This window comes from Ceratotherium simum, chromosome 5, assembly GCF_057802395.1.
Source record: "Ceratotherium simum simum isolate JZ-2026a chromosome 5, ASM5780239v1, whole genome shotgun sequence".
Classification (NCBI taxonomy): domain Eukaryota; kingdom Metazoa; phylum Chordata; class Mammalia; order Perissodactyla; family Rhinocerotidae; genus Ceratotherium; species Ceratotherium simum.
Window position 1 is genome coordinate 20,069,999 of NC_141904.1, and position 15,247 is coordinate 20,085,245.

The 15,247-nt window shown below is 41.7% G+C and overlaps 1 long non-coding RNA gene across 3 annotated transcripts in view; it reads left to right on the forward strand.

The window, feature by feature from the left end:
* LOC147916981 (uncharacterized) overlaps nt 1-15,247 on the forward strand; it is a 52,002-nt gene that overhangs the window by 27,472 nt on the left and 9,283 nt on the right. The window contains exons 2-3 of one of the 3 annotated variants that reach the window (XR_015552170.1): nt 9,610-10,774; nt 11,670-11,804. This is a non-coding gene — a long non-coding RNA (uncharacterized LOC147916981). Of the gene's footprint in view, nt 1-1,521; nt 7,888-9,609; nt 11,805-15,247 lie in introns of those variants that run through there. The other 2 variants (XR_015552171.1, XR_015552169.1) reach the window with 2 other exon arrangements.

Sequence of the window (15,247 nt, forward strand, 5' to 3'; positions counted from 1 at the left end):
GGGCACTTTGCAGTTTTCTCATCTCTTTATAGCAATGCTAAAAACAATTTATTTTCTCAGTAAAAACAGTTTCTCAGTCATTGTGAATCCCACACTTGTCTTCCTCAGTGAAGATAATGGGCTGAGATGACACTCCTTTTCCTAAATGAGAATAAGAATCGTAGGCAGGTTGCCACTGGATTCCTACAGCTTTGTTTTGGCTAGTGCTTACAGATCTCTCTTCCTTCATAGATGGTTCCTGTGTTTTCAGTTAAGGGGTTATCTTTTAGATAATTGCCTGCTAAGAATTAGACTAGGGGGTACTGAAATATCATGAAACAACTCTCAGTGTTGGTGTATGTGGCAGACACCATGAGTTACTTTCTCTTAGTCCTTGCCTACAGAACCCCAATTTAATTCCCAGCAGCAACAGGTCCAGCCTCAATACAACACTGTGATTAGTGTAAGTGTATCATGGCTTTCTGGCTCTCCTCTGCAGATAATTCCTTTCTCCACATCCCTGGAAGCTAGGAGTAGAACTTTGAGTGTCAATGAGCTAAAGGGAAATTTCTCTAACTTGGCTGCTCCCATCGCCATCGCTTCTTGCCTTGGGACCTTGAGGTGACAAGCCTAAGGTTAAAAAAAAAATCCTTAGGATGGTGGAGGGAAGGACAGCAATTGCTGGTTCCTTGAGGACTCATTTGCGCTGCTGAACCAGCCATAGACTCCAACTTCTGGGCTTGTTAAGTAAACTGTGAATGTCTTGAAAGTTCAAGCCACCCTCTGTTAGACTTTTTGTAACTTGCAGTCTAATGTCGATGACTGGTGTAGTATAGTGAGTATCATATTTCCACACCTGTAGCAGTCAGGGACGCTACCCCAGTGCAGGGACCTGTCTCTGCCCAGATTATGAGGTCCTCCTCTAAAATATATTGTTTTTTCCCCCCTCTGGCTAAGCACGTGTCACCTATTTCTTCATAAGTTCAGCTTGCATTAATTTGCATTCAATTCGTGTTCTTTTCTCTGCCATCGAGGATCTTCTCAGCATTTTGTTTTATTTATTTATTTATTTATTTTTCCCCCAAAGCCCCAGTAGATAGTTGTATGTCATAGCTGCACATCCTTCTAGTTGTTGTATGTGGGACGCGGCCTCAGCATGGCGGGAGAAGCAGTGTGTTGGTGTGCGCCCAGGTTCCGAACCCGGGCCGCCAGCAGCGGAGCGTGCGCACTTAACCGCTAAGCCACAGGGCCGGCCCTCAGCATTTTGTCTTAATAGTTCCAGGCAACAGCAGGTGGTAGGTGAAACTATTTCTATCCCAGCAATTATAATGAATACTTTGCTTTACTTTTCTGATTATATGACTCTCTCTGGTTTAGGCCAGTGCCATCCAATAGAAATGTAATGAGAGTCCCATATGTAATTTCAAATTTTCTAAAAGGAAAAAGTACATGCATATTACAATACAACAATAATATCTTATGCAATGCAATGGTTGAAATGAAATGTAATCCTAACAAAGAATAAAGTGTGTTTAATGGAAAAAAATATTTTGCATTGGTTTAGTTTTAAAATTAAATGAGTTAAAATTAATTTATTGCACTGGCCACATTTCAAGTGCTCAGCAGCTGTATGTGATCACTGTATTGGATAGCTCGGGCCTATGCTCTAAACCCCTTGAGGGCAGGAACCATGTTCTATGTAGGTCTCCCCTTAGTTATTGCTTCTTCTGGGAACCCTTCCCAGGTCCCCAAAGACTGGGGTAAGTGCCCCTCTTATGTGCTCCTGCCACCCTCTGTGCTAACTGCTCTAGTGGTGGTTGCACACTCTGTGTTGCAATTACTTATTTATTTGCTATAGGCTCCTTACAGGCAAGGACTGTTTCTAGTTCACTGTTATATGTCTTGTGCTTAGTACAGGGCCAGGCATGTCATAGGTACTCATTAAATATTTATTGGGTTTTTTTTTGGTGAATTGCAAAATTCACCAAAAAATTTGTTTTTGTAGCTTTTATCAGAATAAGAGTTCCTTGAGTCTTGTTCCTTGAGGGTAAGGATCATGACTTATTCATCTCTGTAGCCTCTTCACCTAGCACAGTGCTTAGCACATAGTAGGCACTCAATAAATGTTTGTTGAATGACTATTGAACTTCGCCACAAGCCCAGGCTTTGCAGCCCTTCTGTCTTTACAGCTGAAGCTGGCTGGTTCTACCTGCAGCCTCAGTTTCTCCCTCAGTCGTTGAGGCTTAGAGTCACCTTCTGAAGACCTGTGTCTGATTCTCTGAGCTGGAACCTGCCCTGCTTCCTCAATCTGGTTGGTGCTGGGGCCTGTTTTGGGCTTGTCAGTCTCCCTCTGCCTCCATCAACAACTGGCTGTGTGACCAGAGGCAAATAATGGCCCCACTGGCCTTCTGACCCCTGCCTCCCTCTGGAGTGCTTCATTGTGGATTATGCCTTTCCTTGATTTACGTGCTGTGGTCTCCCGGTGTAGACTGATTTCTGGCCCACAGGCATGCTTGCACAGTCTTCGGGTTTCCTGTTCCACCTGCCAGACTAGATTTCCTTTAAAGTGGACCTCAATTTGTTTGGGTTGTGCAGTGACAGGGCACACCTCCAGGGGGCAACATTCACTTGCAGTCACCCTAGATATGAATATTTATTTTGACAACATTCCAGCAGATGGCAGTAGAGTGTTTTGAGAAAGGGACGCCTTTTTCTAGTTTGCACAAAGTCCCCAAATAAGCTAGTACCTGGGCTGCCAGTGGGGTCTGCCTGCAAAATCTAGCAGGAGAGCCTAGTTGCAGCTTCTTGCCCCTCTCCTCTTACCCCTTATCCTTGTAGTTAATCATATCTGGCTAGGTAGAGAGAAGATGTGATAAACAGGAAAAGCCTGGTGTTTGGGGAATGAGACATATTTCCTTATGACTATCTCCTTTTGTCAAGCATCACAGGGTACAGCTGCATGGACCACTCGCTAGCCTTGCTGCAATCCTTGCACTCTGGTCTCATTCCCTTGCTTTCTGTAAGCCATGTGTAGACAACACCTGTACTCTATCGTGAGTCTGTTTAAGGCTCCTTGTGTGGCAAACAAGTTTCTTTATATGGGTACCAATGATACACGGCCCTAGAGATTGGAGGAACGTCCTATGTAGGGTTTTTTTTTTTTTTTTTTGTAAAGAGAAAGCCATTTAAGATCATTAAAAGGAAAGAACAAAGAAATGAAAGGGAGCTACTTAGTGTTTCCAAGAGATGGAAGATGCTGAAATGCTTGTGATGCTAATTTGCCTTTTAGGCCCAGTTGTCCGGGTTGGTGGAATTGTATCTAACTGTGAGAGATCTATAAAGTTGTGAGCATCTCTGTGTGTGAGAGTCCATCAGGAGGAATGCAGCCTATTATTGACTCTATCATGATGCATTTCAGAGTGCATCTGGGAAGGAGACTCTATAACCACACCTCTGTAGGGCTATAATCCGTCCCTCAACCCAATAGGTTCCAGGGAAGAGAGCACATCAGCAGATGCAGCATTCACTCAGTCTGTCCCGTTTCACAGAGCCCATTTTATCCAGAGAATCCCCTTGTCCCCCAACTTTCCTGGAAATATATTCCTGCTTAGGAGAGCAGAACCAGTCATTATCTTGTTTGGTTCTTCTAGGGTTGGACTATTCCAGATTATTTCTTGGTGGTTTGTGGGCCAACTTGGTATTGGGGGCAAGAGGTCACCACCCACTGCTTGGGAGGACTGCCCACTGACCTGGCATAGTGGAGATTTACTCAACTTTCTTTCCAGAAGCTATGTAACAGACATGGCTAAGATTAAAGGGAACTTATCTCATTGTGAGACATCACTGGGAGTCCTAAACAGAACTGGATGGGGAGAAAAGAAAACTAAGTTCTAGCAATGGTATTGCATTCCCAAGTAGTTAATGTAGCTTTGGGAAATGCATTCTTTCTGGATACTGTTTCTCTTACATTAGATGCAAGATATGAAAGAGGGGAGGTTTCCAGAATTCGCTGACTTTGAGTGCTGTGTAACCTGGCAGGCATTTCCAATGCAAATACTGAATCACTAAGAGCAAGAATATTAAAGGCCTGGCACTTTCGGCCAGGTGGCACAGCGGTTGGGTGCGCGTGCTCCACTGTGGCTGCCCGGGGTTTGCCGGTTCAGATCCCGGGCGCGCACCGACACACCCTTGTCAAGCCATGCTGTGGCAGCATCCCATATAAAGTGGAGGAAGATGGGCATGGATGTTAGCCCAGGGCCAGTATTCCTCAGCGAAAAAAGAGAGGAGGATTGGCAGATGTTAGCTCAGGGTCCATCTTCCTCACACAAAAAAAATAAATAAATGCCTGGCAATTTGCTGCCATGATCAATCCCACTACTCTTTTCTGCTGAGCTTGGATGTGGTCTCGGAATCTTTCTCAACACAATGCCCCAGGAGGCCACTACCAATCAATTGAAGGTGGCCTTCAAGATGGAACCTTCTTGCCATCCCAGACTGTGAGAGTTCAATGTTCCACACTTCTCATCACATTGGAGTTTCCATTTTCCTAACAGCTCCTAAAGCTGGTTAGTTGCTCATGACAACAGGCATCTTAACAGACTCACTAGGATCAACTCCCATTCCCAATTTTTGGTATATGACAAGGAGAGGATGTCTGAGTGTGAAAACAAATGAAATGAAATAAACAGCTACAGTTAAGACAGAGACTATATCAATATTAATTAATGATATTGTCTATATTATGTAGGAAATATAGAGAATTAAAAAAAAAAACAGATCCCAAATCTAGTGTGGCAAAGCATCCTTACATCTCAGAATAGGGGGAAGAAACCTCTTTGGCTAACAATGTGTTATCAGTTCTGTGTTACTGATTCGAACACTGAAGGATTTTTCTTTGCCTTGGTGTGAAGTGATGAACAGTATAGCCCATAATCTATGATCTCCAGGGATAAAAACCACCATGCTCAAGGCCTTACATCCTATATACATTTGTTCATCCCTTAAATCTTATTTAGATGCAGTATTGTATAGTTGGGCCAGCACTTACTTCATTGTATCAATATTCACTAGTGGTTCTCAGACTTTATGAGTGACGGACTCTCCTAGGGAGCTTGCAAAAAGTGCAATTTCTTGCACCCCATCTCCACACAGTCTGGTTTAATAGGTCTGAGGTAGCGCTCAGGAATATGATTTTTTTATCAAGTCCCAGATAGTCCTTAGATTACAATTTGAGAAATAGTTGTCTTTGCTATAGTGAAGTAGTCCTTTCCTGAGCTTAAAACTGGATGTTGATGGCTTCCACTTTTCATGTAAGTAAGCCACGTGGTGCCATGATTTAACTCTGTGGCACTCAGTTTGCAGCATATACTAGAGTAGATTCAAGAAGCTGTATGGTGAACAGCAGTAGTTCTTGAGTATAATAACCCCTCATGGAAAAATATTCATATATCCATGTGATGATATTGTACCTTAGTATCTATCAGTGGAAAACAAATGCAATAATGAGAAGATGCTATGAGTTCAGTAACACTTTTAAATGCATTTATATTTTACCAACAGCATCTATGCACATTCAAAACTATTAGTGCATATATGTGTGAAAGATACTGTTTATTTAATCTATATACAATGGATTAAGGAAACCTATGAAAGAATTCCATGAGCTAACCCATGCATTCCCCATCCTGCCCTAAGGGTTCTTGACACAAAAATTGAATCATTTGGAATAGAGAAGAGCCTAGGAAGACTTGAGTTATGTAGCTACTTAACCCATATGCCTCAGTTTCCTCATCTGTAAAATGATGACAGCCAACATATTCCTAATGGGTTTAATGTAAAGATTGAGTGATGTAATGTATGCACAGTTCTTGGCCTGAAGTAGACAAACAAGGTTAGTTTTCTTTCTTCCTTTAAAAGAATTAATGAAGTGACTCTTTAAGACTGTAGCCACAGGAGAATCTTGTGGCTATCTATGCTTTCCCCTTTGATTCAGCTTGAATGTCCCAAAGGCTTTCCTTCTCTGCGTGAGATAGTTTGGGGGACTTTCCAGTTGGTGTTATGCTGATGCTCTTTTGTCCTGTGCTTCTTTGTGGCTGTCAGTTGACCAAGGTCTATAAACCACAGTAATCCTGGGAAAATAAGGTGCAGAATTGGAGTGGGCGCCTGAAAGTTATTGGTATCGGAAGCTATTGTTCTTCATTAAAAAGATTTTCAGCATTCGAGGAATGGTACAGAACAAACAACCACCCATGCCCTTTCACTTGGAGAGGAACACAAGGAGCATCACCCATAATTAGTGTGTTTTTGTTCTTAATGTTCCCAAGTCAAGCCTACAGATGGAGCCAAGTTTATTACATCCACTTGGAACATTCTTTTTCGCCCCTGATCAGGAGATAGCAGGAGGAAGATTGTGTTTCTCTCTTCTTCTGCAACTATTTTACAGTCTGACACTGAAAGCACTCAGGCTGGAGGTTTAATTTGAATATCTATGGTATAAAATTACCAGTGTTCACATCCCCTAGCATTTTCCTGACAAATTAATTGCCAATACAATTTTCAGCAGTGGGTGTGTGTGGAGGGTGGTGAGGTTGCGGGTTCAGTTCACGGGAGGTAATGATGGGCGCCCTTGGCCAGGAAAGAGCAGAGCTGATACTAAGGGAGCCAATGTTTTGGGTAAGCAGCACCTGCTCCTTTGCTTGCTCTGTAGATCAATGAATCTGAAAAACACGTATAATTTGGAGGATTTAGTGTCTACCTTTGGTACACGTAATTCAGTCTCTTAAACATGGTGCGATCTGTGGCTGCCATGTGCTCTCTGAAATCACACTGGGTGCCACCATTACCTGGTTCTTAGATCTTTGCTCCATTTTTTTCAGCATTCCAAGTCTTCAAAACATCAGGGTAAAGACGGTAAACGGCAAAATCGGCTAAGGCAGAGGGTAAATAAGGCTAAAAAGAAATTCTTCATTTCGGCTGTATCTGAGAGAAGGGGTGCTTTTGTTGACACATCTGAAAATAACTGGTCTCCTCTGTAAGACATGGGAAAACATTCTGGGGTGAAGCATTTGACCTTTTAAGAAATAGTCTCCACTCCTTTCAAAGTCTTCATTGAAAAACCTTTTTGCTGAAATATATACCTTTAGACAAGAGGCATAAGTTCCTTTTTCAGCCTAAGCCTCTCAAAACAGTTGTAATTCTCTAGTGTCAGAGGCATTTGCTGCTGCAGTTGTTTTAATTTCTATTGTGTTTAATTGTAAAACAACAACAACAAGAAAAAACAAGCAGAGAAAGAAATAAAAGCCAATAAAAATCACAAGCTGGGGTCAGGAAGGAGGGGGGGTATAGAGATCAGAATAGATATAAACCGTTAAACATCCTACTTAAATTTTTTTCAAGTATTTAAAATATTATCACTTTTATAGATTTCTTTTCATCTCAAAGATATTTTTGGAAATAAAAGGTTATAATATTATTGTGTGACAAAACAACAACAACAAAAAACAGAGAAGTGCATATATTTGATTGCATTAAGTCTTGTTCTCCAGTTTTCCCTGTGATATCAGTTGCTTTCAAAAATATTAAAGATCCAGTGAGGATGAGATATTTTTGGCACTCTAGTTCCTGGAATAATGGGATTGGAGAGAAGGGAATGAGCCTATTTGTTGGTTAAGGTTAACAGACAAGGGTTTTACTTGTCTTCTCAATGGACTTGGACCTCATCACCCACTTATCTCAGCTACAAGACATCTGCCGTGTTTCCTGGGAGACAAGTCCACTCTCTCAGAACTCTCACCAGGGCAACCAGTCAGAAGATGCTAGGTGGGACCACCTGCTGCAAGTCTTTCATTTCACAGATGAAGACACTGATCAAGGGACTAGTCAAGGGACTTACCAAAGATTGTCAAGCAAGTTAGTAATAAAACTAGGGCTAGAACCTAGACCTGATTGTCTTTATAAAGCAGCAAAACCAAATGTCATGGGGCCATAATCAGTACTTTACAGGGATGTGGGCCTTGATTTCTTAATTTGGAAATCAGCTTTGCTTTACAAAATTTGCAGACTATGATGGTTTTGACACAAATGCCGTGGTGCTGACAGACGAGTGCGGCTGGGGAAGGAGAGGAGAGAGTGAATATTTGTTGAGCACCGACTACGGCAAGGGCCTTACAATTTACTTTTGCATGTTATTTTCATGTCTCCCTAATGAAGCGGATATTATTCCTATTTTATAAGTGAGAAAGTCAAGGCTCAGAGAAGTTGCGCATTTTGCCCAAGATCTTTCAGCTGTTAGTGTAGGATTTGAACCCATAAATACATGATTCAAAGTCTGTCTGTCATCTTTCCATTCACTAACTTTGTTTCACCTCATTCCAACGCTATACTTGTTACTCTTTTCTAGCACCAGATGAACCACAAAGCAGGGTTAAGATAATCAGCCTTATCATTTAACACAGGCATTTATAGTGTATCTATCCAGTACTCAGCTTTGTGCTGGGTGGGAGGAAAATACCAAAGGGGTTTGAGACCTTTGTGTAACTGAGAAGGACTCTAGAGATGTAAGAGCCCCAGATAAAGTGGCTTTCCACTGCAATTAGCAGGAAATGCAAACATTTTCCCATGGCTTACAAGGCCCTATGTTCTTGCCACTCATAGTGGACTCCATGGACCAGCAGTATCAGCATCATCTGGTATCTTGTTAGAAATGTGAAATCTCAGGCCTTACTCTAGACCTACTGAATCAGACTCTGCATTTTAAGAAGATCCCCAAGTGATCTGTATTCACATTCAAGCTTGAGAAGCATGCCCCATGACCTCTTTGATATTATTGCCCAGCCACAGTAGCCTTTTCTTTGACCCCTAAACATGCTTATCTGCCTCCTTCCTCAGGGCCTTTGCACTTGCTATTCCCTTTGCCTGACTGCTCTGTCCCCATATTTCTTCATGGCTCTATTTTGTTATTCAGATTTCAGCTCAATAAATATTCCCTCAGAGACTCTGAGTGATGACTCCTAGGGAACTGCATTGTCCTATTATATTTTCTCATAGTATTTATTAATCTCTGAAGTTGTATATTGCTTATTTATTTGTTTACATGTTATTATCTGTCTCCTCTCACTAGAAAGTTAAGCTCCATGTATGCAGGAAGCGTTGCTGTTTGATTCAGTTTTATTCCCAGCAGCTAGAACACTGCCTGGCTCACATTAGATATTCATTAAGTATTTTATGAATTAATAAATGAATGAACAGTGGAAATCATTTCATTGCTATTGAAATTTCAACATGATGATATTAAAAGCTAAGATTATTTGCAAATGCTTGTCTAACTAAACTACCAATGTATACGACAACAACATTTTGTGTGTGTTTGCTGGTTTGAGATAAAGTTCTTTGGGGCTGCAATTCATGAATCAAGCAAAGGAAAGCTAGAATAGAGAAAAAAAACCTTCCTTAAACTTTTGCCAGTTTCTTGTAAATTGATTTTGTTAGGGTGGCATTTGGGAATTTTTGACATATCTGCACAGGTAAGTTTTTTTCTTAATATCTTTTCAGCAATTCCCTTGAGAAATGCAGGTATTTACCTTCGGTGCATGCAAAAATGTGATTGGAAATCTTCCCTCTTTTTATTTATAGGCACCTACAGGGAAGTGGTTTATTTCTTCATTAAAAACACCAGTTTGGAGAGAGTTCATGCATACTTTACGAGCTGACTCTGCAATAATACACTGCAGATCTTCCTTGGAATGAACAGCGAAAGTAACTGCTCTGAATTCTGATGAGACATCGTGGGAAGAGCTCTTACCTCTACTACCTACAAAGGCCCTATAAAAAAGAAAATGAGAAAGGAAAATTTGACACTTAATATATGCCAGTCGACTCATAAAACAAAATCTCCTTTTGATTCTCATAACAAAGTTACAAGGCAAAATCACCCCATTTACAGAGTGAGAAATGAAGATTAAGAGGTTAAGACTTGATCAAAGTCCTCCTGGTAAGGGGCAGAGCTGGAATTCAAATCCATGTTCTTTCCACCAGGTTACTGTCCCTGCTTAGTGAAACTTCATCCTCCGCCATCCACTGTCCTTGGTAGGGTGACTCTATCGCTGCCCTTTTATATGAAAACTTTTTTGTGAGCCAAATTTTCCACTTACTTGAGAAGAACACTCTGGAGACCAATAGAATGATAAAGGATTTATGAGGAAAACAGAAGCGATGGTGCAAAATCTTTAGTACCACAGACAGAAGGTGCTCTAGCGGTGAGGTGAGAAAATCCAGAGATGAAAATTTTGTTTACCTCACAGGATTGTGCCGTTTTTAGTCAGTAGATCCAACTGGAATATAATTTGTTAAGAATTTGAGAGATCAGCCATTGTGGTATCACATACACGTATGCATATTATTTTATTAGCCAGACAGCGACAGTCATTGTCAAGTGGGGGACATAATTCAGACTGAATATTCATGATCCTATTTTGTCAATACAGGAGAGAAGACTTTTGAGGGTAATCTGATATTCAGATGATTGAACCTTTCTTTCCAGTCACCTGAAGGCAGCGAGAGGAAGGGACGTATGGCTTGTTAGATTCTACTCCTAAGCTCTAGTTCCGGAGTCTTCTTTTCCTGAGGGGCTCATTTTGCATCTTTTCCCCTGGAAACGGAACCCCTACTTCTATCCCGGTACCTATGCAAAAAACCAAGACAAAATTTCCCGGTGAACCCTGAAGGCTGCCTGGGTTTCCAGGAGTTTCTTTCTATATGCCAAGAGGCAACTTTGGGAAATGAGTCCTGAATTTCATCAGTAAGTGCATTGAAATTTCTCGACAGAGTTTGGGTAGTTCCCAGTAGATGGCACTCATCAGCAACTTTCTGGAAAAGTCACACCTTGAGCTTTTACAAAAGTACTGCAAAAAGGATTTGCGTTGGAAGCGTTTTGGAAGACTAGAGATTTGCAAAAAATACATTTTTGCTCATTTCCTGATTCACTGCCCATTCTTTCAGAAATCAGAATTCTAAGGGCAGGAGGGAAAGTTGCTTTCCTTTAGTTTATGAAATTTTGTTAACTCTAGTATCTTCTATGGTTCAGAGGAAAACCAAAAGAAAACAATTAGAGAATGATTCTTATCTGTTTATCCCCCATTTTGTTTTCTTTCCCACTTAGACGGTCTGAATGTATCATTCTCTCCTCTCTGAACACATTGTGCCCCAGAGGTTTTTATTTGGAGATGATTTGCTTAGAACTTAAAGTCTCCGTCTTTTTGAAACAGGTGTTTTTAGAAATGGTGGTGAAGTGCCTATAAATGCCTCTCAACCCCTGATGTGTCTGATGTTCAGAGTCTCAGCACTATTTCAATAAAATCTAGGCACTGTGTACACTATTGTTTCTATGGAAAATGAATTCTGAATTCCTCTCCTCTCAGTGGAGCTGCAGTGGCTGAAACAGTTCTGGCACCAGTAATTTGTTGATTTATTATCCTGGATTATAGAGGGAGATCTCCCGAGCCCTCACGCTCTGTTATTCTTAAATGCATTTCAAAGATGGGCAGTTACCCTTCCAGGGGCAGACCTGAGCTTCGTTCCCATCCAGGGCTTTGGGAATCCACTGTTCTCAAACCAGAAGGTGTTTTTCCTTAAAATCAAGTCTCCAACTGTCTTCATATCTTCTTTCAGTAACTGAGTAATCCTATCTTTGGCAGGTGCAGCCCCACAATAAATTGCAGTGCTTTAATTACAATTTTTATCTATCATAAGGGATATCTGAGGGAAAATTGAAGTCGAAAAGACCTAAAAATGTAATTCAATGGGAGCAGAATTGGAGGAAAACTTTGATGGTGAGTAATTTACTAAAAATCTTGGTTTAGAAACCGTGGGTCATTTTTATCATCACTTGATCGGACGCACCGTTTCTTCTATATTCAGACTCTGTCTGGTCTTAACAGAGATGGGGTCCTTAAGTTGGGTCTTATGTGTCTCTAAGACTTTAGGGTCCAGCTGATCAGTCTGATCTTAGTACAAAGTATATGCTCAGCTCTTTGCTAAGTCTCAGAGAGAGAGAAATATCAAATTTTAGTGCTAAGTGCATAGGAGACAATAAGGCTCTGTTAATAATAAGTTATTGCCAGATGCATACAAGAGTCATCCTGCTGAGTCTTTATTTTCCCTTCTATTTTTTTTTTAGCATTTCCTCCCAGACAGTGTTCTGTTTAGATCTCTCATTCATTTATGCATTTGACAAATATTTACTGAGAATCTTCTACATGCCAAGTGCTCATCTAGATAAGGGGCCTGCAAACTCTGGTCTTTGGGTGAAATCCAGCCCACCACCTATTTTTGTAAATAAAGTTTGATTGGAAAACAGCCATGCTCATTTGTTTACATATTGTCTGTGGCTGCTTTTGTACTACAGTGGCAGAGTTGAGTAGTTGCAACAGAGACTGACCTGCAAAGCCCTTTATGGAAAGAGCTGTGGACTTCTGTTCTCAGTGATGAAGATACAGTGGTCCATGACCTTAATGAGCTAACATTTTTGGGAGGAGATGTAGTGCTGGAGCGAGAGACAATAAACAAGTGAACAAATAAAACAAAATATAGTGCTAAGTGCTATAAAGCAAATAAAGCAGAGAGATGTGCTAGAGAATGGGTAGGGGACGAGGAGCTACTTGAGACTGAATGGTCAGGGAGGCCTTCCTGAGGGAGTTCCCTGCCAACAGACGTATCTGAGTGATGGGGAGGGGACACACATAAGGAGATCTGGGGAAGAACCTGGGGCAAGGCAAGAGCAGGTACAAAGGCCTAGACTAGAATTAGCTTGGCACGTTCAAGGTCCAGAGAAAAGGTCAGTTTGTTTGGGGTGGAAACAGTGAGAGGAAGAGCGGTAGGAGATGAAGTCAAACAGGCAGCCAGGGGCTGGATCAGTGGGGTCGTATGGGGGTCAAGATTGGATTTATTCTAAATACACTGGGAAGCCTTTGGACGGTTTGAAGCAGGGTAGTGACACGACCTGCTGCTTGCTTTCAAAGATCGTTCTAGGTGTTAGGAAATGGGTAGTGGGTGGGGGGAGGGGACAAGAGTGGAAGTAAGGAGACTGATTGGGAGAAATCTAAGTGAGAGAAGATGGAAACAGTGGTGATGATGAGAAGTGGATTGATCTGGGACATTTTGGAATTAGGGCCAGTTGTTACCGAACCAAAAGTGGGTTTGCTTCCTGGCAAGTTACAATCCGACTCTGAAGCAGAAGAGGTTGTCATACAAAGTAGAACTTATTTGCAGCAAACAGGTGGCCACGAGGAATCATTTCCAAAATCATGGCTGTCCCTGAACCCGGAGAAGCAGGGGCCTTTTATTTTGGATGGGGAATGAATATTCAAAAGGGAGAGATGGGTGTTCTCTTGCGCAGGCTCAGTTGGAAAACATACTTCCACATACACTGAAGGTTATGGTAATAAGGCCTAAGCTCCTCCCAGAGAGGAGATCTTAGCATTAAAAATGAGGCAAAGGTCATAGGCCTCGCTCTTATGGTGGTGCTTGGTCTGATTCAGGGTGGTTGGTGATTGCATCTCTTAAATAGTTAAATGCTTCTGAACCTACATTTGAGTTCATAGGGATAATTGGTCCGTGACACAATGGGACATGCTAATGGATTGGATGTAGGGTGTGAGGGAAAAAGAGTATTCAAGGTGACTTAGTTTTTTGGATGGTGCAACCAAGTGGAGGGTGGTATATTTCTCTACCTGGAGAAGACTGAGGGTGGAACAAATTTGGATAGAGATGTGGATGAAGAGTTTTGTTTGGGGAAAATTAAGTTTGAGATGCCTGTTAGATATCCAAGTGGAAATGTCAGGTAAGCTATCAGATATATACTTTTGATGTGGTACCAAAATCCGAGTTGATATCAGACTTGGAAATAAGAATTTTAGAGTCTGTGGCATATAGATGATTTTCATAGCCATGGGAATGGAAGAGATCACCTTGGGAAATAATATTGACAGAAAAGAGGAGACAGCTACTAAATAGGTATAAACATTGCAAAGATAGTCTCACAAATGGGAAAAGTATGAATTAGATCCAGATTCTAATTCTTTCTTGGCCCCTTACCAGCCGTGTGGCCTTGGCCCTCTTACATCTTTGGTCCTCAGTTTCCTGATGTTGACAATCTTAAGAATCTATGATTTTAGCCTCTGATTTAAACAGTGATTGCTTACCAAATCATGTTTCTTATCAAATCACGAGCCACTTCTACTTGGAGGAACAAAGCTCCCTGATCTTCATGTGTTCTCCCTTGAAATTGTTGCCCAGCTTTGTGCATCAAGAAGCAGAAATGTTGGAGATCCCATGTTTGGAAACTCTTGCTTGATCTGGATGCAGCTAGGCTCCCAGAGGACTTTTAGAGGCTCTTAGCTTCCTAGCCACCTTCCCACCTTGTGCTGACAACATTGAATCAGTGGCGATGCTTGCTCTGGATGGTCATCTGAGTTGATGTGGAGAGCAGCCACATCTCCATGCAGGTGAAGAGCTATCTACAGTCTTGAGTTCAGAGCAGACCTTCAGGGCCCCAGGGCTCTGAACTTGGCTGGAGTACTGCCAGGAAGCTTAGAATTGGGCAGTTCTCAAGTAACTCCTGCCAGTGTTGTTAAAGAGACCCAGAAACTGTCATTCTAAAGCCAGCAGACCTCTGCCTCCATTGCATCATCCTAAAATGGAGAAATGGAGGTTGTTGGCCTCACTATTTTCCACCTAAGCCAGCCTAGAAGAGTTGATCTCAGGCCATCTTAGACTTTGTGACCAAAGATTCTGCCTTTATAGAGTGACTTAAGCAAGTTACTTACCTTCTTTGAGCTTAGTTCCCCACTCTGTGAAATGCACATAATATCGGCATTAATGGGTAGTATATGGATTTTGGAGATCACCTTTGTGAGAATGTCGAGCAGAGTCAGTACTAGTTTTTTCTCCTGTGGAGTACACTCCTGGGCTGTCCTTAACTTGCTCTGCCCTGACGGCTTCATGCAATGATGGTAAGACATGAGAACTAGGGCCAGCCATGGGGAGGAGGTCCTGGAAGATGAAAGGGGATGCTAGAGCAGGTGAGAAAAGGAAGATTCACCTGTAACACTGGGGTTCTTCTTGCAGTCCACTCAATCTCTTGTGTTTTCTAAATTTTCTACAAGTATAATGTGTTAGTTGTATCATTTGTGACACTGTGATTTATAATAAATATATATTTGGTTTTCATCCTTTCCTGGCACAGAGCTGCTAAAACCCTTGGAATTTCCTGTGA